Genomic DNA, 24,812 nt, shown 5'->3' on the forward strand with positions numbered 1-24,812 from the left:
CTTCTTCGGAGAAAAGTGTTTTATTGAGATCTGCGCAGTGGAATATCTTCCAAAGACTGGCGGCCCCTATACTGTGTTCAGCAAGCATTCTTATACCTGAGAGCATACATTCGTCTCCCCAATCAGCTGGCAAGGTTACAACTTATTACCTTATATGGCATATGGCTAACTAAGCTCCCCTCCCTCCCTTCTATGTGTGTTCTTCTCTTGCATTACTGAAGCAGGAAGCATGAAACAGGAAGCAGCTTCTGGCCTACATAGCTGAAGCAATTGCGGTTTTAACCACAACTGCAGCAGTTAGCTTGGGTCCAGATATTATTGGGATTAACCCTTCCCTCTCCCTTCAAGATAGGATGTGGTCCTGGGATGCCCTGCTCTGGGTGCGAGGGGATTGCTGCAGTGGCCTCCGTGGGGAGCTGCCCTGGGAGACGACTGGGAAACTGGTCCGCAATGCAGCAGCCAGACTAGGGGCTGGGATCCCTCTCTTTGTTCCTGCCCTTTCTCTCCCACCCTTCCTTCCTTCCTTCCTCCACGTGGGGTTTTCCTTTTGGGGGGGGGAGGGGGCTAGTCCACCTCCTCGTCCAGCTTTGGAAAACCATTTGCACATGTTTCCTCTGTTGCGCAATGAGGCTGAGCGACGTCACACAGAGTTAAAGTCCCAGGGACTCCTTTGTTTAAAGAAGGGAGATTTTTTCTGAAAGGGGGGGGGGGCGGAGGGCCAAGTGAGTTTGGGATCCTCTGATCTCCAGGAAGGAGAGCTCCCGGATCAGGCCCCCCCCCAGGCACCCTCCCCTGCCCCAGCCCTGGGACCCCCCCCCCCGTCTCCCCACTGCACCCCCTGGGGGGGGGAGAGAGAGGAGACTCACCAGATCCCGGGAGGGGACAGCGAGGCAGCCCTGGCAGGAGAGACCCCAAAGCAAGGGAAGGACTGGGGAGGGAGGGGCCTTGGCTCTGGAGGACCTGGCCCCCCCTTGCTTCCTGGCCTCTCTAGGAAGGCAGCTCACTTCCCTTTAACCCTTGCCAAGCCGAGTCCCTCCAGCTCAGCCCTCTCTCGCTTGGCAGAACCTCAGGTTCTTATTATTATTTATGGGTTTAGGGGGGCAGCTGCTCCCCCCCCTGGCTATGCCAATGCCCAGATATCCTTTTGGGGGTGAAACCAGAGGGAGAGCTTGCAGGGAAAGGGGCTTTGCAGGAGGCAAGGAAGCTCCTCCTAGAATTCAGGAGTGGAGAGATAGGAGGGGATCCCAGGGTCATCTAGTCCAACCCCCAGCAATGCAGGAATCTCCGCTAAAGCATCCATGGCAGATGGCCGTCCGATCTCTGCTTAGAAACCTCCAAGGAAGGAGAGTCCCCCACCTCCCAAGGGAGACCTTTCCCCTGCCCAACTGCTCTTAGATGTCCCTCAAGGCAGCGGGTCCTGAGTTCTAGCCCTGCTGAAACAATCGCACTGGCTGCCAAGGAGGAACCCAGCGAGGTTCAAAAGAAATAAATCCTAGTCTCATCATAAATGAGTAATGCTTTCTCATGCATGCTTTTTATGCTAATATACAAAAGTATGCTATTTCCCTTTCCAGAAATGCTTAATTGCTAATTCAATGGACTGAAAATGGATGGTGGTTGTTATTATGTTTAGGGAAGCTTTTAATATTTGATGGACTATTGTATTTTAATATTTTGTTGGAAGCTGCACAGAGTGGCTGGGGAAACCCAGCCAGATCGGAGTGGTATAAATATGTTGTTGTTGTTGTTGTTGTTGTTGTTGTTGTTGTTGTTAATTAAATTGATCAGGTGAGTTTTCTCCTTTCAAAAGAGGCAGGTGGAATCTCCATGGTTGCTAATAGCATAACGTTGAAAGGCTAGTGAAATATGGGGAGCCCTAGAGCATCTGTTTGGCATGCAGAATGTCACAGTCAGTGTTGACCAGGGGTCCTCAAACTGTGTCCTGCACGGCCATTTCAGAACCCGCCAAGTGTCCGAGGCTGAAAGCATCTCGCCGCCCACTCAGTCAGTCCCTGCACTGCACTGAGGTAAATGCCACTGGCGTGGTGGCAGCTCTACCAATGAAAGCCCAGGGGTTTCGCCCGGGGATGGGGAAGTGCTGTCTTTTGGCTTGAAGAGCGAAGTTGAGGTTCCCGGAGGAAGGCAGACTTGGATCTATTCTGTTTCGTTACGTAGACTTTTACTGTAAATGTGGAAGAAGGAAGTATAGTCCTATTTCTGTGCGTGGAGCAGCGGTCTTTCCACTCATGTGGTTTACATGCTCTGAAAGCTGGGATCTGTTTTGATATTTAATTTTTAAAAGGGTGGAGTGGAACTGGATATTGACCACCTTGTTAGCCTGGGGCAGGGGTCAGCAACCTTTTTCAGCCATGGGCCGATCCACCGTCCCTCAGACCATGTAGGGGGCCAGACTATATGGGGGGGGGGATGAATAAATTCCTATGCCCCACAAATGCCAGAGAGGCATTTTAAATAAAAGGACACATTCTACTCATGTAAAAACACGCTGATTCCCAAATTGTCTGCAGGCGAGATTGAGAAGACGATTGGGCCGCATTCGGCCCCCTGGCCTTAGTTTGCTTACCCCTGGCCTGGGGAGCCACATTCTGGTTGAAGGAGGCCAGGATTGGCCCCCAAGGCCTGGGGTGTCCCTCCTCCCCTGCAGTAGGACTTTGAATCCAGGAGAAAACCCTTGGAATAGCCTTGTCAGGTGCTCAGGGACGGACTCACCTGTCCCCATGTCCTTCTCTTTGCAGATGTGCTGCGGTTGCACTTCTGTTGCTCAGAGGTGAGTATTGGAGAGAACCAGAGCAGGGACTCAGACCTGCCCTCCTTGCCCCCCACTCTGCACTCTCGGAGGTGGAGAAGCCCTCCCTTCGTGAGGAACTGACTTTTGCCTTTCAGCTGCTGGAGGAAGATCAGCTGTACCTGCCGGAGGTGATTCAGAACTGCCAGGCAGCTCAGCTCAGGGGGCTCCGAACCCTGAAATGCTCCACGCAGGAGACGGCCAAAGCCATCCTGGTGAGTGATGGGTGGTGTGGGAGACCCCCATGGGGAAGTGGGGAGGGAGGGGCTTTGGGGAGGGGGTTGTCCGTCTGCCAGAGGAGGAGGACCATGTTGGTCTAGGTTCACATATCCTGCTTGAAAGGGGAATAATCTTAGGGACTTCCTGTGGAAATCTGGGTCAGGAATGCTGTTCCTGGAATGTAGAAACACACAAAACATAACAGTCTGTGGATTCACATGAACAATACTCTTCTATATATTCTCATCACAATATCAAATGTTTATCTTGCACATAAACAACACATAAATTGCAATAATATAGACGGAAGTCCCCAGTAAATCAGTTCATTCGAAAGACCAAATGTCTGCTAGTTTCTGTTCCACATACGTTCATAAAGTCCAAATTGGAGCCTATTACAGTTCCACAGTCTTGACAAGATTTTTCGGAATAATGCCTTGTTTCACTCTCATGGGCTTCATCATTTGTACATATTCTAAGTAATATAAATGACCATAATGTCACAATTCAACATATTTTAACAAATTAACAAACCTGTGTATGGATCAAGTTTGCTTTACATTTGTTGTTTTAAAGGGGTCACTTAAAGAAGAAAACCTTGCAGCTGCAGATTGCTGTCACCTGTAACTAAAATCAATGCTGCGCCTGTCTATATACATTGTAAGACTTGTTGTTCACTGCAGAAACCACTGTGTTATAAGTTCCATTATCTGCACACTTCATATATGGTATGTACTTTTATAGCACAATTGTTTTTATAATTTTAATTTGTTAAATGATCTAGTGGTCGATCCACAACTCTGGTCACTGCTCCCTGATAAAAGCTCAAGAACTCTGGGCAAAGACAATGGGTAGAACACTGGCAGGATTTTTATTACTGGGAGTAGATCTCTGTCTCTTGGAAGTTCTGGCATTGTGGCCATTTCAAGGTACTAGCACAACTTTAATTGCCACTCATCTATGGTTGATATTAACTCATTTTCCAGAATTTTGCTATTAACATCCTAGCCACTGTTGTCGTGTAAAGTGTTACGGAAAATCTGGATGCGTGAATGCACTGCCACCCAGCTCGTCGGACAAAGTCCGCGGGTCCTTGCGGAGGAAAAGGGAGCTCAGCCGGATGCAGGAGCAAACTACGAAGATCCGAGTTTATTGCGCAACAGGTTCAAATGGCATTGAACCCCGAGAATGGGGCGACATAAGCTTTTAAAAGTTCCCTCCATAACCCAGAATACAGTGCGGGAAACGTCATGAATACATTATGGGAAGGTCATGTTTCGCGAATTACATCATGAATATATTTCACACGTCATGAATAGATTAAGGAGGGGTGGGATTACATTCATTAACATTTCGGATGAGGGAGGGGGAATATGCAGAGCAAGAAATATACATCGATAAACATTTATTGAGTACCGGTGGTGGCAAGACAATGGGCCAGAGATGTGCATCGTCTGTCACTTAGTATTTCCCGGAGGAAGGGTTTGGGAAACTATCTGACAGGATTAAGAAGTTCCTGTGTACGTGACCTGCCGCTTCGGGGATTATGGAAGTAGGGGTAGCATCATGGAGTCCAGGGGGAGCTGAGTCGAATGACACCAAAAGTGAAGAAATCGGAGTTACGGTTGATTTTATATTAATTTTCAAAGATTTCAATGCTTTCCAGCCTATTTCGTACTCAGGTCAAAAGCGGAAACAGAATGGATACATTTTAGCAAGAATGGATACATTGTAACAGGATTTTGACAGTTTTATGAGGTCTCTGGTTTCGGATCCATTGTTCTCGCTGTGGGGGGCCGTCAACAGCTTGTCAGGGGTGAAATGAGGCGTGCAGTAGCTCCCTGAGCTGGCTCCTGCAGGACGAATGCATGGCTGTGATTGGCCAAAGCGCGGCCATAGGAATCAGCGGAGAAGCAGGAACACCCGGTCTACTCGTTTTAAGTATGGAGCGCAGATAGGCATAGGAAAAGATAGGGGAATATTTGAGCTTATTTCGCTCGTGGAAGGGAGAGAGAGAGAGAGGTCTGGGTAAAGTGTGGTGCTTATGTAACGGTGAGGGGGCTGAGGGTGAGTGTATGGTGGGCACCCTCGAGGTCATCGCCTCGGACGTTGTACTGTAAAAAGGGGGGGCACCCCCCCCCGTCCGTATCAAAAGAAACACTCTTTTATTTTCATTTGGTATGCTTATTGTAAGAATATAAAATAGGAAAGCTTTGGTTTTCTTTAAAATAAATAGCATTTATTTTATTTTATTTTATTTTATTTTCCCTTTGGGGACATGTCCACCACATGTGGAATAAGGTTCCCTCATTTTGTCTGCATCTCCAACACTTATTGCTGATATTTATTTATTTTGACTGATTTGGATGGGGTCAGGTACCATCTAAAAATCAGATAGCATGTGGTGAATTTTAAGTCTTTTTTCATAATTTCCCCCATTTTTCATCTTCATTGGATAGCCACAATCGTGTGCCCATTTCACCACCACCTCCTTCACCTCCTAGTCCTTAAGGTTCCAGTCCAGTAACAATCTGTGTGGTTTTGATAATATCTTTGTATTATTTAATAATATTTTTTTAATAAAAAAAACATGCTGTTCTTCTGTCAAGTCCATTTATTTTTTATCTGGAAAAAATTGTTTAACTGGTAATCTTTCTTCTTTACTTTTGTTTTCCTTTTATTTTTATTTTTTTGCAATTTTAGCATATAACAACAGTAGTAATTATATAGAAATGGGATAATAATATTGATAATGAATAAAATGCTTAACTCGCCAAGATTTTTATTGTTTGCAGCTTCCCAAGAAAACTGAAGGAGATTCTCTCCTTTTTGGCTTTTATCTCTTACCTTTATAACTGTCTCTTTAAGTCCCAAAAGTCCTGCCACCCCCCACCCCCGCTTACAGGATATCCCTTCTACAGATGTCAACGCAGACCCAACGATGGAAAGCCCTCAGCCCAATTCCTCGTGACCACAAGACTATTTATTACCTGCAGCAACAACAAAAGACACCAGAGTGACCACAGCTATCTCTTTCCAAAGGATATAGACTGACAGGGAGGGGGCTGACAAAGGGGAAAAAGTTGAATTGCAAGCACATGCTCTTACCTTTTAAACCTCAAGACTCTGTGCCCCAGGATTGAGAAGATATGTAAAAGATCACGATTGCCTCAAGATAGGCAACTGATATTTATGGTAATTAGTATGTTGGGTGTTGTGTGATATTATGTAGGAATGCTAACATGTGTCTGACAGTATGTTATTTCCACAAAGGGGGGACCCATTTTTTGTGTATAATAGTTTTTATGTTCAATATATAGTGTATTATTGCCTAAACCCCAATGGAGGATTCTCATGCATTTTAAGCTTTCTAATAGATCAGGCTATTGCACTGTCCAGTATTTAGATCAATTTATGACCACATTTCCTTGTTCTGCCTGGCACTCTGCATTGTGCCAAGCTTCTCTATCCATTTTTAAATGGTTTGAAATTCACTTCACCAAGAAAAAGCTTCAGGGTACTGTGATAGGAATTTTATGGTCTTAGATATATAGTAATGTTCATAACTGTACATACATAGATCAACACAGGAAGACCAACCTGGAACCATTTTGATTCCTAAACTGACCAAATCCTTTCTCTGCAAGGTTAAAAATGGAAAAGCCTCCCCATTGTCTCTTCCTTCACAAATCCTTTCTTAATCTCTGTTTGAATAAGGTGTGAGCCTGTGACCTGGCCCAGGAAATAAGTATTTTACCACTACAGAAGAATGGCCAGGCTCCCCAGGCAATCCAATCAAGTAACATGCTAGACAGGAGATAAACAAGGAGAAGAGAAAAACAACATTTAAATTTCTGTGATGTAGGTGTGATGTGTCTGAGGGGTGGTCTTAGGTTACACCCCTTCTGTGATGTATGCATAATGTTTCTGGGGGTGGTCTTGATCTAGGGAATGGGAATTTCAAAAGTCTTTATAAGGCCTTGCACGCCATCGTTCTGGGTCCTCTTCCTCTCCTGCGTGTGAGGGGAGTACCCTGTTGCAACAGATCAATAAAGATCAAGCTTACTAGCTGCTTTGCTTCTCAATATTCTCTGGTTGGCCTCTGTTATTTTCTCCTACCAATAGGGAACCTATGTAAGGACTCTATATGGGCTCTTGGATACCCCATAAGGGAAAAGGGCATATTTTTATTTACAACAGTACATTAAACATTAAAAAGGGGGGAATTGTTATAATAATTTTTAGGTCTCATTCATATATATATACACCACACCCCTCAACAGTATTTATAGGAACTCAAACACCAGACTCTGCTCTGTTCCAGTAACAAGAAGCCGAAAGCACCAGCCTGAAGATGACGAGTGAGACCTCGTCGAAACGTCGCACAGACACCCCGACTCTTACACGGGAAGACACCCGAAGACACCAAAACCTGCATTCCTATACCCGTGAAAATCTACGAAAGCAAATATCTCACCTCTACGGGGAGGAAACCTTCCAGCTGACAAGAACCTACGAGAAACTAGAAATCCGAAAACAGAACGTTGGAGGCTATACACCACACCCCTCAACAGTATTTATAGGAACTCAAACACCAGACTCTGCTCTGTTCCAGTAACAAGAAGCCGAAAGCACCAGCCTGAAGATGACGAGTGAGACCTCGTCGAAACGTCGCACAGACACCCCGACTCTTACACGGGAAGACACCCGAAGACACCAAAACCTGCATATATATATATATATATATATGCAGGTTTTGGTGTCTTCGGGTGTCTTCCCGTGTAAGAGTCGGGGTGTCTGGGCGACGTTTCGACGAGGTCTCACTCGTCATCTTCAGGCTGGTGCTTTCGGCTTCTTGTTACTGGAACCAGTAACAAGAGTTCCAGTAACAAGAAGCCGAAAGCACCAGCCTGAAGATGACGAGTGAGACCTCGTCGAAACGTCGCCCAGACACCCCGACTCTTACACGGGAAGACACCCGAAGACACCAAAACCTGCATTCCTGTACCCGTGAAAATCTACGAAAGCATATATATATATATATATATATATATATATATATATATATATGTTGTTGTTTAGTCGTTTAGTCGTGTCCACCTCTTTGTGACCCCATTGTACCAAGCAAACACATATAGAAATATATAAACCACATGTCCAAAACGCAGAGGAAAAGTCCTAAAGTCATGTTGACTCTTTCAGTCACCTCCAATATTTCTCTACAAGGTCAAAGGAAATGCAGAAACCACCCCATTGTCTCTGTCCTTGCAAATCCTGCCATAAGAGCACATTTAAGGTGTGAATAGGGTGAGCCTGTGACCTGGCTCAGGAATTAAGTACTATCATTACAAAAGAATGGCCAGGCTCCCCAGGTAATCCAGTCAAGTGACCTGGCACACAAGGTAAAAACAACACACTCTGATTTCTGTTGTAGACAGCCTTTTCTGTGATGTAGGAATGATGTATCTGGGGGGTGTCCTTGGGCTACACCCCTTCTATGATGTATGTATGATGTTTCTAGGGGAGGTCTTGGACTCCAGAGCGGGCAATTTAAAGTGTCTATATAAGGGCTTGCACGCACGGCTCGGGGTCCTCCTCCTCTCTCCTGCGTGTGGGGGAGCACCCTCTTACAACAGTTAATAAAGATCAGGCTTACTAGCTGCTTTGCTTCTCAATATTCTCTGGTTGGTCTCTGCTATTTTCTTCTACCGATAGAGAACCTACAAAAGGACTCTGTATGGGCTCTTGGGTACCTCATAAGCAAAAAGGGCTTTTTTACTTCTATCACCTAAAATCATGTGTGGTGTGTTAGCAATTCACTCCTCCCATTGCTGGATATGTGGCTAGTATGTCACATGCCCCTGTTTACTTTCCTGGGCTTGGAAAGTGTAAGAACGGAAGTCAGTCTTATCTCTTCTGCTCTGCTGTGCTTTTGCACTGTTCTTTGTCTCCCTGTCTGTTGCTGAAGAAGAGAGAGGATGCCATTATGATCCGTTTGGTGTTGTCTGCAAATGTGAGGAGCATCCCCTCAGTTCCTTCATCCATGTCATTTATCAAGACATTGAACAACAACAGACCCAGGACAGAACCCTGCAGCACTCCTCTGGTCACTTTTCCCCAGGATGAGGAGGAACCATGAAGGAGTCCTCTTTGGGTTCGGTCAGTCAAATCCACCTAACAGGTACCCCATTCAGCCCACATTTTACCAGCTTCCTCACATAAATATCACAGAGGACTTTGTCAAAAGTCTTACTGAAATTGAGATGCACTACCTCCAAAGCAGTTCCTTGTTCAACAAAGTTTGTAACTCCATCCAAAAAAAGAAAAGAATAAAAATGGAGAGATTTCTCTAGCTTGATTTGTTTGTGAGAAAGCCATGCTTTCATCCTGCATGTTTCTTTTGTAAAATTTTCAGAAGAAGTGCAAATAAATTTTAAAAAGAATTAATGAGGATATTGACAAGCTGGAACATGTGCAAAGGAAGGAGATTTATGTATTTTTTTAATTGGGAAACCACTCGACCCAGTGGTGCCGACTCGAATAAAATATTGGTGGGGGGCCAGGTAAGGCCCGCCTTGCACTATCAATCACATGATGCATGCATGCCATTTGAATGGCAATGCCTATAATGGCAGCGTTTTTTTAAAAAAGTAATATTTTGAGTCCGTAGTTCACTTTCCCAGCAGCTCCCCTTGCCCCGGAGACACTTCTAGCATTCCATCTCCTCTACCTGTGGCATTGTTCAGCAGTGGGGAAAGTGACCTCTTCACACCGGAGGTCCATTTGGTATGGCCCTTTCCAGGTTTTTTCCTGCCTCTTGTGTTTGTCTTTCATTTGTTCTCCTATGTGTGTTCCCAGTAGAAGCCACAATTCTGTGGGTACTCTAGGTGGTGCAGAAAGCACCTAGAAGCTCCCTAGAGGGTGAAGTGCCGATCAAATTTCAGTTTTGCAATCTACAAATTCCAGTTAGCCAACTGAGGGTGTCACAGGGCCAGCCTACTTTTCCTTTAAAGCAAACTTGGGTCTCCAGCTGTTTTTTGGCTACAACTCCCATCATCTCTAGCTAGCAGGACAAATGAGGAGGGATGATGGGAACTGTAGTCCGGGAGCTGTTGGGGACCCAAGTTTGGGAAACTTGCTTTAAAGCAACTTTTGTGTTTGTCCTGCAAAGATGGGACCTGTCCACGTTTGTATTTTCTTGTATTTTGTTCTTCTAATGACCTTTGTGCGTTTATTTTTTAATTTTTTAAGAGGGCAAATTGAAAGAGAAATTGTATGGCAAGTTGTGGAAGAATAAAAGGTTGCATTTAAAAAAAACAAAACACAAAACCTGGGGGGTGGCCTCCTCAATTTTTCCCCCCAAATTTTTTTAATTGATTTTCCAAATTTCTAAGAAGAAATGACATTACACAACACAACACACAACAAAAGAGAACACATTAGAATACAAAAGAAAAACATAGAAACAATTATTACTTTCAAAACCCAATTTACCTTACATTGTTAACTGACTTCATCGAGTCCCCCCTAACTGAATTTCATTGTATCACCTTGTAACAGTTCTCCAAAATCATATTTCTGATAAAATTATCTCCTATTTACTGTTGGTTTCTGCTCTCTTCACTGTGCAGCGAAGTGCTTGTCACAAGACAATGTTTACATTCCACAGTCAGAGCACTGTTGGGTTTTCCCACGGGAATGGGAAGCTGGATGTGACGTACACTGGTTTCCTGTTTTTCTCTGTTCTCTCGGTGTTCGAGGAGAAGGACGGTTGCTTCTCTGCTCCCGCAGAGGCAAGATGCATGTTTGTAATTTCTCTACAATGAACTGAAAATAAAGCAACATAAAGCATGTGGCACGTACTGTTCGTCATTCCGTTGTGCAAAAGGACTCTGCTATATCAACATTTTGGTTCCGGGCCCAGAAAGACGCAATCAAACTGAAAGAATGAAAACTCCAGCAGCTGAGTTGGAATGCCGGCAGAGGTACAGAGGAACGGATCGCGTTATCTCCTCTGCGCGTCAAGTTTGATTGATGAAGGTATGTGCTCATGCTCCGGGCAGCCTGCCAGCTCCTAGTTTATGGTTTTATGGCTGGACTTTGAACTTTTAAAGCCGTTTTGCCGCGATACAGGCAAAGGCTCTAAAGGCACAAGCTCACAGGCTTGGATGGCTGGGAAAACGAAAGTACTTTTACAAGTGCTTTTGGCTGAAGCTGCAGGACTGTGACGCAGCAGAAATGGCTAACGCAAAGCTGGTTGATGCTTTTGGGATTCCTAAGCTCAATAAGAATAACTACACAGAGTGGGTGCTATATGCAGAGGCAGTTCTGCGGAAAGAAGGTCTGTTTAATGTTATTACAGACAACCCCCCAGCTCCAATTACAGCTGATTGGAATGCTAAGGATTCCAAAGCACGGGGAACTCTTACGTTGATAGTATCCCCAGAAGAGCTCTGTCTGTTGCGTGGAAAGACCACAGCCAGAGAAAAATGGCACTCTTTAAGAGAGGCTCACTTGAGGACAGAAGCTGGTTCCTCAATGTACTATTATGCCAAGCTGCATGATATGGCTCTTGCTGAAGGTGGAGATGTGCGTAAACACCTGATGGAGATGCAAAATCTGAGACATGAGTTGCAACAGAGAGGACTCAACTTTCCAGAGGCTGTGTATTCCTTCATGATACTACATTCTTTGGGTCCAAGTTGGGAGTCCGTTGCCACTCAGATTGCTGTTCAACCAACTGCTCAGCTCACAGTAGCCTTTGTTACTGCCGTGATCCAGAATGAAGCAGATCGCCGGGGTGCTAGCTGCATGGGTAAGGGGGAGTCTTCACAGACGTCATCCCAGAGTGCAGTGGAACCACCAGAGGGCGCCAAAGCTTTGAAGGCAGAGAAATGCTACTCGTGTGGACGTCTAGGCCATATGAAGAGGGAATGCAGATATCCCAGGGCCAAGACAGAGCAGCGCAGCGGAAGTTCATCGCGTGGAAAAGGCCAAAGCAAAGGCAAAGGTCCGGTCTCCAGGACAACGCAGCACAAGGCAATGGTCTCACGCTTCACTCCAAAGGTCGCAAAGGTCCAGAAGACGTCTAGATCTTTCTTCGTTGTTGATTCAGCAACTACCCACCACATGTGCAACGATAAGCGACTGTTCGTGTCTTTTACACCGCAGGAAGGTGCGATTCACCAGGCGGATGACCACACGATCCCCAGTCAAGGCTACGGAACTGTTGTTCTTCAAAGTTTGGACTTAGAGATACATGATGTACTGTATGTTCCAGATGCCACACACAATCTTCTAAGTGTGATGCAGCTGAATGAACGGAACATTGACGTTTCCTTCAAGAACAAGAAATGCACCATCACAAAGAAAGACGATTATGTATTGCATGCTGAGTGTGTTGATCGTTTGTTTGTTTTGTATTATGATGATGTTGTGCAGAATGATACTTGTTGCATTGCAGGTTCTAACAAAAGTTTGCATGCAGAATGTATTCACGATTTTCACCGAAAATTTGGTCATTTGCATTTTGAGGCAGTATCAAAAATGCCTACCTTGGTTGAAGGTATGTCTATTAAACCCTGCAGGTACCACATGAAGTGCAAGGCATGCGCAGCAAACAAGGTGAAAATGGCTGCGAAAGGTAAGGTGTCTAGTAGGCAAGCTACAGAACCATACCAGGTTGTTCATGCTGATTTAGTTGGTCCACTATCGCCCTCTTTAGGTGGCAATAGGTTCTTCATGGTTCTCATTGATGCATTTTCCAGGTATATTTACGTGTACAATCTCAAGCAGAAATCAGAGGCTTTTCCAAGGTTCAAGGAATTCTGTGCTTGGTTAGAAAATGTGCATGGTAAGAAGATAAAAACTCTTTTCACAGATCACGGGGGAGAATTCACTTCTCAGCAGTTTGAAGCTTTTCTGACTGAGAAAGGAATTCAACACGATTTGTCCAGTCCTCGCTCGCCATGGCAGAATGGGCTTTGCGAAAGGGCAAATCAAACATTGCTTCAAGGGTTAAAAACCTTGCTGCATGATGCAAATCTTCCAGAGAGTTATTGGGCCGAAGCTCTCTCATGTTTTCTTTACAGTTACAATCGCAGGTTATCTTCAGCGATTGGTTGTACCCCCTATGAGAAGATGTTTGGCAAGAAACCATACATCAAACACATGAGAATTTTTGGTTCTGACATGTGGATTCACTCACCACAAAGCTCCAAATTAGGCAAACGTGGATTGCATGGTATCTTTCTAGGTTATCAGAAAGGTTCTTACAGAATAATGATGACTGACTCTAAGACAATTAGGCTCACAAGAAGTGTTGAGTACAATGCCAAGTGGGGGGAGAACGTGGGAATTTTCCAATGTTATCCTGATGACAGTGATGAGACTGAGGATAAGCAACAACAACCCACACCCACTGATGAAGGTTCTGATTCTGAGGCTGAAACTGAATCGGATACTTCAGAGGATTTCAAGAGTGCGAAAGCCTCTATGCGACCCTCTGAAAGCTCTGATCAGGAATTGGAAGAACCATTGTTCACAATAGGCCACTTTTCTCCTAAGAAGGAAGAGGAAAGTGTTGAAGACCAAAGGCTGATTCGCAGGTCACAAAGAGCCACAAAAGGCAGACCTCCAAAGAGATTTGCTGATGAATATGCTAAGACAGCAGTAGCAGCTGTTAAAAGCTCCAAGAAGGTATTTGAACCTTCAAGTTTCCAAGAAATCCAGGATTTGGATTCTAAGGAAGCTGAGCCATGGTTAAATGCTATGAAGGCTGAGCTTGATTCCTTAGAAAGGAACAAAACTTGGGAACTAGTTCCAGTAGTTCCAGGAATGAAACTGCTTGGAAGCAAATGGGTCTTCAAAGCGAAGACAGATCAAAATGGCAAGATAGTCAGACACAAAGCCAGATTGGTAGCCAGAGGTTTTGCACAGGTACCAGGTGAAGACTATCACGAGACCTACTCACCCACTGTGAGATATGAGAGCATAAGGCTTATGCTCAAGCTAGCTGCAGAGGAGAATCTACACATTAGTCACCACGATGTAAATACAGCGTTTTTGTACGGATCTCTAGGTGAATCACTTTATATGCTTCCACCTGATGGCGTACAGGTAAAACAGGGATTTGTTTGTGCTCTGAAGAAGTCCCTTTATGGTCTCAAACAAAGTGCACGGTGTTGGCACACAAAACTCACTGAAGCATTGTTTTCTCGAGGTTTTCAACAAGGGAAAGCTGATCCATGTATATTTGTCAAAGAGGAGGGGCAAAAGAAGCTGTATTGTTTGTTTTATGTTGATGATATTTTATTCTTTTGGAAAGATGTCACAATGTACAATAATGCCCTAGCTCAACTGAAAGAGCACTTTGACATGAAAGATCTTGGTGAGGTAAACAACTACCTATCTCTGGAAATAGAGAGAGATCAAAGTGGTAACATTCTAGTACACCAGTCACGGAAAATTGCTGATGTGTTAAGCAAACTGAACCTGATGGATGCTAACCCTGTAGACACACCGATGACAACAGGTTATCAGGTAGAAGACACTGAAGAAGCATTTTCTGACACTACACTGTACAGAAGTGTGCTAGGCAAGCTAAACTTCATTGCCAGATGTTCAAGACCTGACATTGCTGTTAGCTGTAATTTGCTAAGCAGACAAGTTAACAATCCTACTGTTAAGGATTGGAAAGCTCTGAAACGCATAGCACGCTATTTGAAAGGCACTATGCATTACAGACTGAGATTTAACAATCAGAAGTCTGGTGGTCTTGAGATTTTTGCAGATGCAAGTTTTGGAAGTGACACTACAGACAGGAAAAGTACGTCTGGAGTTTGCTACATGTACAATCAGGGTCTGTTTGATTGGTCATGCAAGAAGCAAACAACAATTAGCTTAAGTACTTGTGAAGCTGAACTGAATGCACTGTCTTATTCACTTAAGGATTGTGAATGGTTGTTACAATTGTGCAAAGACATGAAAATTCCTGTCAAATGTCCAATCCAGGTTTACCAGGACAACAAAGCATGTTTGGCTTTGCTGAATTCGGAAGGTTGTAAGCAAAGCACGAAGCACTTGCAATTGAAGGTGCAACATGCTAGGGAACATATTCAGAAGGGACTCGTAACGGTGTCCTATATGCCAGGTAATGAAATTCCTGCTGATGTATTGTCCAAGATTGTATCAAGGGATCAACACTGTACCTATGTACAGAAGTTGGGTTTGTACTGATATTGTACGAACACACTGCCCAGTGATGTTCACAGAAAGGGGGAGGATGTTGGTTTCTGCTCTCTTCACTGTGCAGCGAAGTGCTTGTCACAAGACAATGTTTACATTCCACAGTCAGAGCACTGTTGGGTTTTCCCACGGGAATGGGAAGCTGGATGTGACGTACACTGGTTTCCTGTTTTTCTCTGTTCTCTCGGTGTTCGAGGAGAAGGACGGTTGCTTCTCTGCTCCCGCAGAGGCAAGATGCATGTTTGTAATTTCTCTACAATGAACTGAAAATAAAGCAACATAAAGCATGTGGCACGTACTGTTCGTCATTCCGTTGTGCAAAAGGACTCTGCTATATCAACATTTACTACCCTCGTCTCTTTTATTAGTATTCTAAAACTTCATATTTTACAACACGTTCATATCTTAGTCCTAAGCCTATTTGTTACTTCCAAGTGACTTCTCATTACCATATATAACAATATTTAGCTAAATATTCTTTAAATTTCTTCCAACCTTCTTGTGTCTCCTCCTCTTTCTGGTCCCAGATTCTTCCAGGCAAAAAAGCAATTGCATTAAGTGCTTCCTGTTGGGTCCTCTCCATATCAGGAACTCTCAGGGACTTTCCAATTCCGACAATCTTGTCTTGTGACCTGTAACTTCTGCCTTGACTTCTTGAATTTCTTTTTTCAAATCTACAAATTCTTGTTTAAGCTCCTGTATGCTCTGTTGGGTTCCTCTTCCATCTGTTTTATTTCAGTCAACATTTGCATCACCGACTCTTCAAAAGTTAGTGCTTTAGAGCCTCTTCTGTCTTTAGGCTCGCTTTTCTCAGGCTTACCTACACCATTAGCCAAAACTATTCCACAGTTTCAAGGTCCGCTCACCTAGACTCAGTCCACAGGTTTTTAGTACACAGACAGCAACAGGCAGCTTAGCAGCTCCCCCCTTTCAAAGTCTTATTCTTTTTACTCTTCTTGAAAACCATCCAAAATTGATTTGAACTCTTGTAACCAATTCCAGGAGTGTAAAAGATACACTGTACAATGTTTCAGTGAGTTCAGACAACTGCAGTTACTTTGTAATCCCCAAAGAGGAAAACAAAAGTTGAAAGTATCCTCTCCCTTTGTGACATAATAATGGAGTCTAGCCTTTCCTCACTGGGAGGTCCGCTTCCAGAAAGCAAGAGTCTATTCTCTGTCAAATCTATCTCATGCAGGGTCCCAATTCAGTAAAATTCTCCGCCCTCCACCCTGCAGAAAGAGGGGCTTGGAAAATTTCCTTGAAAGTTTTTAGCAAGTTTTTTAAAGTTACGGCTTCGGTCAGCGGTAACTGCTTATCCCGCTCGCTCTCAGAGCTCTTACTAGCGCTTACTGTGGAGCAGGGGAGTTGCTAAGGGTACCCGCCGGAACACCAGGTTCTCAGAATGCTCAATCTGAGGTATTTTTCGGGGTTCCGCGACACTCTCACATTCACCCCAATCTTCAAAGCGCCGGGGCTCTTTCAGGCCAAAGAGCTCCCGTCCGCCATAAATCAGGCGGCCAACCGGAGGTTCTCCTCAAATATTTTAGTGGGGGGGGCAAAGACCCCCAGGCCTTTAATAATTGGCACCTATTCCCTACAGCCACAGGTCTCAGGAATGTTACAACATAAAAACAAAACATAAAAACACAAAAAAACCACATATTAAAAGGGCAGTAGATGTCATTCAGCTAAAGGCCTGGTTATAAAGATGCGGATTTGCCAGGATCCAAAAGCTGTATAATGGTTTTTCTGACCTTTGTATGGATTCTTTTATGAGAAGTGAGACTGTATTTCTGGGACTTCCGGGGTGGCGCCATCGGCAATGGCGGACTCCCTCTGAATCGGAGGGACTAGCTCCGCGCGAAATGGGTCCTTTCTGCTACGGCAAAGCGGGGACCCCTTAAAAATCACAGGCGGATGAAGCCTGTGACCATGGGACTCGGCGGGCACCCTTAGACCCCCCCAACCCACAAAGGAACCCACTAACAGGCTCCGAAGCGAAGAGGGGGAAGTGGCGCGGTGCTTAGAGTCAACCGCTCTTTCCGTGGAGCGAAGCCGCATAGCCGTTGCCGGAGAGTGCTACCTTCTTCTTGGGACAATTTGGATTCTAAAAATAACCACCGTGAGTACCTAAACTTGGAAAATTGGACTATAATTTAAGGAACTGGGAAAAGAAAGGAATTGGACTCAAAAAATTATTACAATTTGGTACTGAAACGGAAAGGTCTAAACAGGAAGTCAGCCTTCCGTTTCCTTGTAGATTGAACAAAGCAAAGACAAAGTAAACTAGAGCCTTGAAAATCACTATTAAAGGAGTGGATTTCATCATCTAAAATAGTACCCCCCCTTCGGCAGCAGGAGGAGAAGGGGGAGCTTTTTGGGGGGGACTGTTTTAACCTGCAGAAGTAAGTTTAAAACAAAGTAATTTTCCACCGTCCTGACCCAGGGAGCGGGTTGTCAGGACTGACGTTTGAAGCTCATTGACCAGGACAGAAGCTGTTTGACAGATAGTTAAAAGAAGAGAAACATTGTGATTCCACTGCTTCCTTTTGCAGTTTAAAAATAACGATTGACAAAGTATCTAAAAGGAAAAAATTTGGGGTTGGATTTGCAACAGAAGTTTTCCCCCAGGGGGAGATGGTGAAACTGTAACTAACTCTAGGGATTTTCCAACCACTATAGTTCAACCCATGGGAATTGACTGGTGACCTTGGAGGACAATGCATTCAGAAATGTTGTTATGCGCTTTTTACAAAACAAATGCTCTATTGGAAGAATTACACGAGGGAATGAATTTGATGACTGACTTGGTTGGGAATCTTAAGCAGACAGTGGGAAATTTTGGACAGGCAGTAGAAAAAAGTATGGAGCTTACCCAGGAATCAAACCAGGAGTGTGTCTTGACAGAACAGATGAAAAAAGAGGATTCTGCTGAACTTTGGGAGTCAGAAATGGAGCCAGAGATGGAGGTTACGGCCCTGCAGGAATATGAGTCTTTGGATTTGGCAACTGATTCTCGAAAAAATCAGACTCGGAAAGATGAAGTTTGGACTGGATTGGAAATGGGGGGTTGGATTGACCCCCCTGAGCAGGGATATATAGACTTTCCGAGTCTGGTAATGGGCCGTGAGAGGTTTGGAGATATGGGGCTTGCAAAGTTTGGAGGGATTTTGAAATATGCTTTTAAGTACTACATGGAGCTCAGTCTGGACTGTGGAAAAGGGACTGATTGGTTGAAAAGAGGCAAAAGCACTATTAAATTGGAGATCACACGAGTGAAAAGAAAATATGAAGAAAAATCATGGAAGGGACATGGAAGAGATTTAAGAGCCTTGGATATAAGATTACCAGGTTAATGTGCCAGTTTAATGGGATAAATGGACTGACAAACCCGGGACCAGGAGGAAGGGATGCTGGATGATGATTTTTTCTTTTTCATTTTGTTACCAGGACTGTTTTACATAAATGATGAATATTAGAAGGATGTTTGAAATGAAATTGCTTGGCTTTGGTATAAAAGTTTAAGGGATTGGGAAAGAATATAATGGTGAAGAGAAGTTACTAAAAATAAGATATAGGTTAATGTTTTTTATAAGATAATGAGGAAAATAGAGTAAGGTAATGTAATGAAAGATTAGAATAAAGTGGGGAAGGATTTGCTGAAATAACAAACTGAATTGGTATACAGGAAAGGGAGGGGTGAGGAAGTCCGGGAAATAAGCAAATGAAAGTTAAGTAAAGGAAGATGGAATTGTCAGTGAAGCTCTTTCCATATTCCGCACACTGAAAGGGTTTCTCCCCTTTGTGAATTCTTTGATGGGAAGTGAGACTCTGGCTGCGACTGAAGCTCTTTCCACATTCCACACACTGATAGGGTTTCTCCCCTTTGTGAATTCTCTTATGGTAAGTGAGATAGGAGCTCTTACTAAAGCTCTTTCCACATTCAAAGCACTGATCTGGTTTCTCACCTGTATGATTTTTTTGATGGGAAGTGAGAGAGGAGCTCTGACTGAAGCTCTTTCCACATTCCATGCACTGATAGGGTTTTCCCCCCATATGAATTCTCTGATGGGAAGTGAGTTTGGAGCTATGAGTGAAGCCGCCCACGCCACAGAATTTTGGCTGTTGGCACAGGACTTGTCCTGGAATGACTCCGCCCTTCAGGACCAGTATCTCGAGGGGCTTTCAGATGAGATACTGGACCAGCTGGCCATGATGGATCGCCCTGCCACGCTGGACACCCTCATTCAACGGAGCCTGCAGATAGACGATCAGTTGGAGGACCGTTGCCAGGCTCAGGGCCTCCAGCACTCCCGGCTCCCGTCCTTCCCAGCAGTTCCACGGCCACAGCCAAGTCACTGGAGGAGCCAATGCAGCTTGGGGCAGCGCGGCCTCGCCTCTCTCCCTTGGAGAAGACTCGGAGTCTGGAGGGGAACCTGTGTCTCTACTGTGGCGGGAGTGGACACTATGCCCAATCTTGTCCTGAGAAAACGCCAGCCACAGGAAAATGGCCAACCCCAGTAGCCGATGGCCCAGGCTACCTGGGGTCCCAAACATCGCATGATGGGCCCTCACCATTGGAATTACAACGCCTCATAGTTCTGGTGTGTCTATATCCCCCTGGTGGGCCCTGGATTCTCACCCACGCTCTGGTAGATTCAGGGGCAACCTGCTCCTATATGGACTCTGCCTTCGCCGCCCATCATCAGGTGCCACTCCAGGACAAGCCACAACTGGTACAGGTGGAGGCAATTGACGGACAGCTCCTGTGCTCAGGGGCCGTTACTCAGGAGACTCAGCCCTTGGTCCTGTGTCACCAGCAGCACCGGGAGGTGCGCACCTTGGACATTGCCACCATGCCCCGGTTTCCCCTGGTGCTCGGGATGGACTGGCTGGAGTCTCACAATCTTCAGATCGACTGGGTCAATCAGACTGTGCGCTTCCCAGACCCGTGTCCCCATGCTCGGTCTGAGATGCTAGTGGCTGCCCCCATGGGGAAAGCTGCATCAACACTCCCCGCTGTTTACCTGGACTACCAAGAAGTGTTTGAGGAACAGGGGGCAGACCAGCTGCCGCCTCATTGGTTTTTGACTGTGGCATAGACCTCCAGCCCGGAGTGACCCTGCCTGTGAGCCGCCTGTACTGTCTTATGGAGCCAGAGCGCTAAGCCTTGCAGGACTTCCGTCGCAAGAACCTGGAGTGCGGGTTCATTCGGCCCTCTACCACGCCCACCGCCGCTCCAGTACTCTTCGTTAAGAAGTGTGGGGAGCTTCGTCCCTGCCATGATTACCGGGCCCTAGATAAGATTACCATCCCAGACTTGCCCCTTATTGCAGAGTTGCTGGAGCAGGTGCAAGGGGCGCAGATGTTCACCAAGCTGCACCTTCGGGGGGCCTACAATTTGATTAGGATCTGAGCCGGGGATGAGTGGAAGAGAAACATATTGATTCCACTGTTCCCCTTCGCATCTAAAAGGAACAAAATATTGACAAAATATCTGAAAAAGGAAACTTTGTTGTTAGATCTGCTTTTTTTAAAAAAGAAAGAGAGAGATGGATACAAATAGAAGCTTTTTCCCCTAGAGCGAGCTTGTGAAACTGTTATTAAATCCGAACTGGGGAGCTTTGCAGCTGCAATAGATTAAGATCGTGGAATCAGACTCTGACCTTGAACAAGAATGTACTTGGAGGCTCTGGTGCTTGCCTTTTGCAAGACAAGTGCTTTATTGGAACAGTTACATAAGAAGATGGATTTGATGACTGTTGGGATCAGAAATTTTGGACAGGTAGTGGGTACCTATATAGAACCCACTCAGGAATTAATCCAGGAGTGTGCTCTGACAGATCAGATGAGGGAGGAGGTTGTTGCTGGACCTCGTGAGGCAGAGATGGAGGGAACTGTGGCCCAGCAGAAACATGAGTTGTTGGACTTGACAAATGAACCTGGAAAAAGTCAGATTTGGAGAGACAGAGTTTTGTTTGGCTTGGAGATGGGGGGTTGGATAGATCCCCCTATGCAGGGATGTTTTGACCTTTCAAGTCTGGCTTTGGGCTGGGAGGAGATCGGAGTTGTGAGGGCACTTAACTTTGAAGGGACCTTGAAATATGCTTTTAAATACCACATGGAGTTCAGTGTTGACTATGGAAAAGGGGCTGATCTGTCGAGAAGGGACAAAAATATTGTCAAGCTGGAGTCTCCCCGAGTGAAAGGAGCAGAAGACAAAGTAAAGTACAGGTATAAATATGAAGAAGATCTGCGGATGGGACATGGAAGAGATCTAAGGGCCTCGGACATAAGGTTACCAGGTTGATGGACTAGATGGACGGGATAGAAAGGACTGACAAAACCCGAGACCAGGAGGAAGAGACGTTGGATGAAGATTGGAAGAAAGTTTTAAACAATTTATTTAGGAAAATCTTGTAAAAGTAAAGAGTATTAGAAAAATGTTGGAATGAAATTATTTGGCTTTAGCAGAAATGTTAAAAAGAATTATGTAAGAATATGTCATGGTTAAGAGAATTTCGTATAAACAAGATTTAAGTTTTATGTTTTAGGGCTTTTTATGGTAAGATAAGGTTAAAATAGATTAAGGTACCGTATTTTTCGCTCTATAACACGCACCTGACCATAACACGCACATCGTTTTTAGAGGAGGAAAACAAGGGAAAAAATATTCTGAATGAAACAGTGGACGTATCATTTTTGTGCTTCATGCTGTGGCCACAGACATGTGATCTGATGGTGAATTTGGGGTGACCCAATGCAAAGATCCTGAGGATCCATGTGGATCCATGCTTTGTAACCACATTTTAAGTGGGGAGGGAAGGAAAAACACAGAAGGCTAAGAATGCAGGAGAGGGCTATAACGTGAGGAAAGGAAGGCAAAAGTTCCCCCACCCACCCACCCACACAAGCCAGCCAGCGCTCTCTCTCTCTCTCCCTCTCCCTCCCATCTGCATGTTTTCCGGCTGCCTGATATATATATATTTTAATTGCCTTGACAGAAGAAAGCATTTTAACTGCATTAAGAACTCTTTAGCAGCGAAACCTAAGCTTTGCCATCCCTTAAGAGGTACACAACACTGTAATCTTCCAGATCGCATGAATTTACAGGCAAAACACTGTTTAAGGATTTCATCCTTTTAAATTGAAGAAAGCATATTTGAATGCTGTGTGTCCCCAGAAACAAAAAGCAGGAAGTCAAATCAGAATTTTAAGCTGAACCTGTCATCTCTCTCCCTTCACAAACATTGTTCCCTCCGGAGCACAGAGAGGAAAGCAGACACTCTGCTTGCCTGGAGGGGAGGGGCTTTCCCTGCTCTTTGTTCCCTTTCAGCAAACACAGCAAGGAAACAGAGGAGGGTGGGCAGTAAGACCCTGAGGCAGAAGGCAGGAAAGCAACCACTTCCTCTGCTTGCCTGGAGGGGAGGGGCTTTCCCTGCTCTTTGTTCCCTTTCAGCAAACACAGCAAGGAAACAGAGGAGGGTGGGCAGTAAGACCCTGAGGCAGAAGGCAGGAAAGCAACCACTTCCTCTGCTTGCCTGGAGGGGAGGGGCTTTCCCTGCTCTTTGTTCCGTTTCAGCAATCGTGAAGCCCGATTTGATTTTTGTCTGATTTTTCGGCTCCAGGGACCACACATTCGCTCCATAACACGCACAGACATTTCCCCTTCCTTTTCAGGAGAAAAAATCTGCGTGTTATAGAGCGAAAAATACGGTAATTTAATGACAGAATATTATGAAAGATGGAAAGGATTTGCTGAGATGATTAATAACTAGAATACAAAAAAGGGAGGTATGAGAAGGTCGATGAAATAAGGTAATGACAGTTAATGATTGGTGAATATTGGATCTGTTTTTTAATTTTTTGTTTATTTTTTATTTTTTATTTTGATGTATTATGTGTTTTGTTTTGTTTTGTTTTTGACTTTGATTTTTTATGCATTTGTATTGTTTAAATGTTACTTGTCTTTTCCTTCTTGTTTTCTTTGTTTCTTTCTAATCTTAAAATTTTTAATAAATATCATTTAAAAAAAAATAGATGACATTCTGATTTACTCCCACGACCCAACTTGCCACGAGGGTCATGTCCGGTCCATGTTGCAGCGCTTGCGAGAGCAATGCCTATATGCTAAGCTCAGCAAGTGAAAGTTCCACCAGGGGTCGGTGGACTTCCTCGGTCACCAACTCTCCCCTGATGGGGTGCAGATGGATCCCGGGAAGGTGGCAGCAGTTCAGGAGTGGGCGGCACCCCGGAAGCGCAAGGACCTACAGCGGTTCCTGGGGTTCGCCAACTATTACTGAACCTTCATTGTGGACTATGCTCACCGCGCCACCCCACTGACCCAACTGCTGTGCCCCAAGACACCATTCTCCTGGGACAAGGAGGCAGAGGTGGCGTTTCAGGGGTTGAAAGCCTGTCTCCAGAGGGCGCCGCTTTTACAGCATCCTAATCCCTCTCGTCCCTTCGTGGTGGAGACCGACACCTCCAGTACGGCTCTTGGTGCCGTCTTGTCCCAGCAGCACGGTCCTGATGCACTGCTTTTACTCTGCGCCTACTATTCCTGCCAGCTTCTTCTGGCAGAGTGTAACTATACCGTGTGGGAGCGGGAACTACTGGCCATCAAGGTGGCCTTTGAGGTCTGGGGCCATCATCTTGAGGGGGCAAGACACCTGGTGGATGTGAGAACTGACCACCGGAACCTGAAGTACCTCCAGACTGGGTCGACCTCTTGGCATTGGAGGAATTCGCTTACAACAACGCGGTGAACGCCTCCACCGAGCAGACCCTGTTTCAGGCCATGTACGGTTACCATCCGCATTTGTTCCCGGACGTGCTGCCAGCATCTGCAGTCCCGAGGGTGACAGATTGGCTCCAGGAGCTCCAGTCTCAGCACCAACTATTGACGGAGCAACTGCACCAGGCCAAGGATGTGTACAAGGCCCAGGCCGACCGCCGCCACCAAATGGGACCGGAACTCCACATCGGCGAGCCATGGGGCTATATAAATTTTAATTGGACTCCGTTGGAATTGGGCAAGTGTATCCAGGCTGCAATTAGCTTTTTGGTCCCATAGGAACAACTGAGCAACTTCCGTAGAGTGGAAGACCAGAGCCTATTATAATAAAAATCCCATAGAAAGGCCAAGGCAAAGACATCTCTCTCAAGAAATGTCCAAACCTGTGCCACTACAAGGTGACATGGTCAATATGAAAGCCCTACAGGGATTCACCAGGGATTGTTGCTGCTGTAATATGATGGAGGTGTGAAACCAGACGAGAGCTAGCTTTGACACCTGGGAACACACAAAAAAAGGCAGAAACAAAACAAACTGCATGTTTCACTCATTATTTGACCTTCTCGCTAAGTGTAAAGCATAGACCACTATTGACCCACATAGACCCAGCTGGGGGATTTTTCCATTCTTGACTCTGGGGATTTTCCACGTTAAGAATTGACCATGGGATCAACCTTGACTCATAGACAAAAGTGTGATGACTGATAGGACAACAAGATCGGGCAAGGCTAGATTGCAGCA

General features: G+C 45.2%; 1 protein-coding gene and 1 long non-coding RNA gene across 2 annotated transcripts in view; one reads left to right on the plus strand and one right to left on the minus strand.

The window, feature by feature from the left end:
* Positions 1-10,335, minus strand: part of LOC309530331 (uncharacterized protein) — a 57,232-nt gene extending 46,897 nt beyond the window's left edge. The window contains exon 1 of the mRNA XM_082219189.1: positions 8,232-10,335. The gene's annotated coding sequence lies outside the window, so the exon portion shown is untranslated. The remainder of the gene's footprint in view (positions 1-8,231) is intronic.
* LOC309530663 overlaps positions 3,448-24,812 on the plus strand; it is a 174,700-nt gene continuing 153,335 nt past the window's right edge. The window contains exon 1 of the long non-coding RNA XR_014218824.1: positions 3,448-3,524. This is a non-coding gene — a long non-coding RNA (uncharacterized lncRNA). The remainder of the gene's footprint in view (positions 3,525-24,812) is intronic.

This window comes from Podarcis vaucheri (genome assembly GCF_965113315.1).
Source record: "Podarcis vaucheri genome assembly, chromosome: 4".
Classification (NCBI taxonomy): domain Eukaryota; kingdom Metazoa; phylum Chordata; class Lepidosauria; order Squamata; family Lacertidae; genus Podarcis; species Podarcis vaucheri.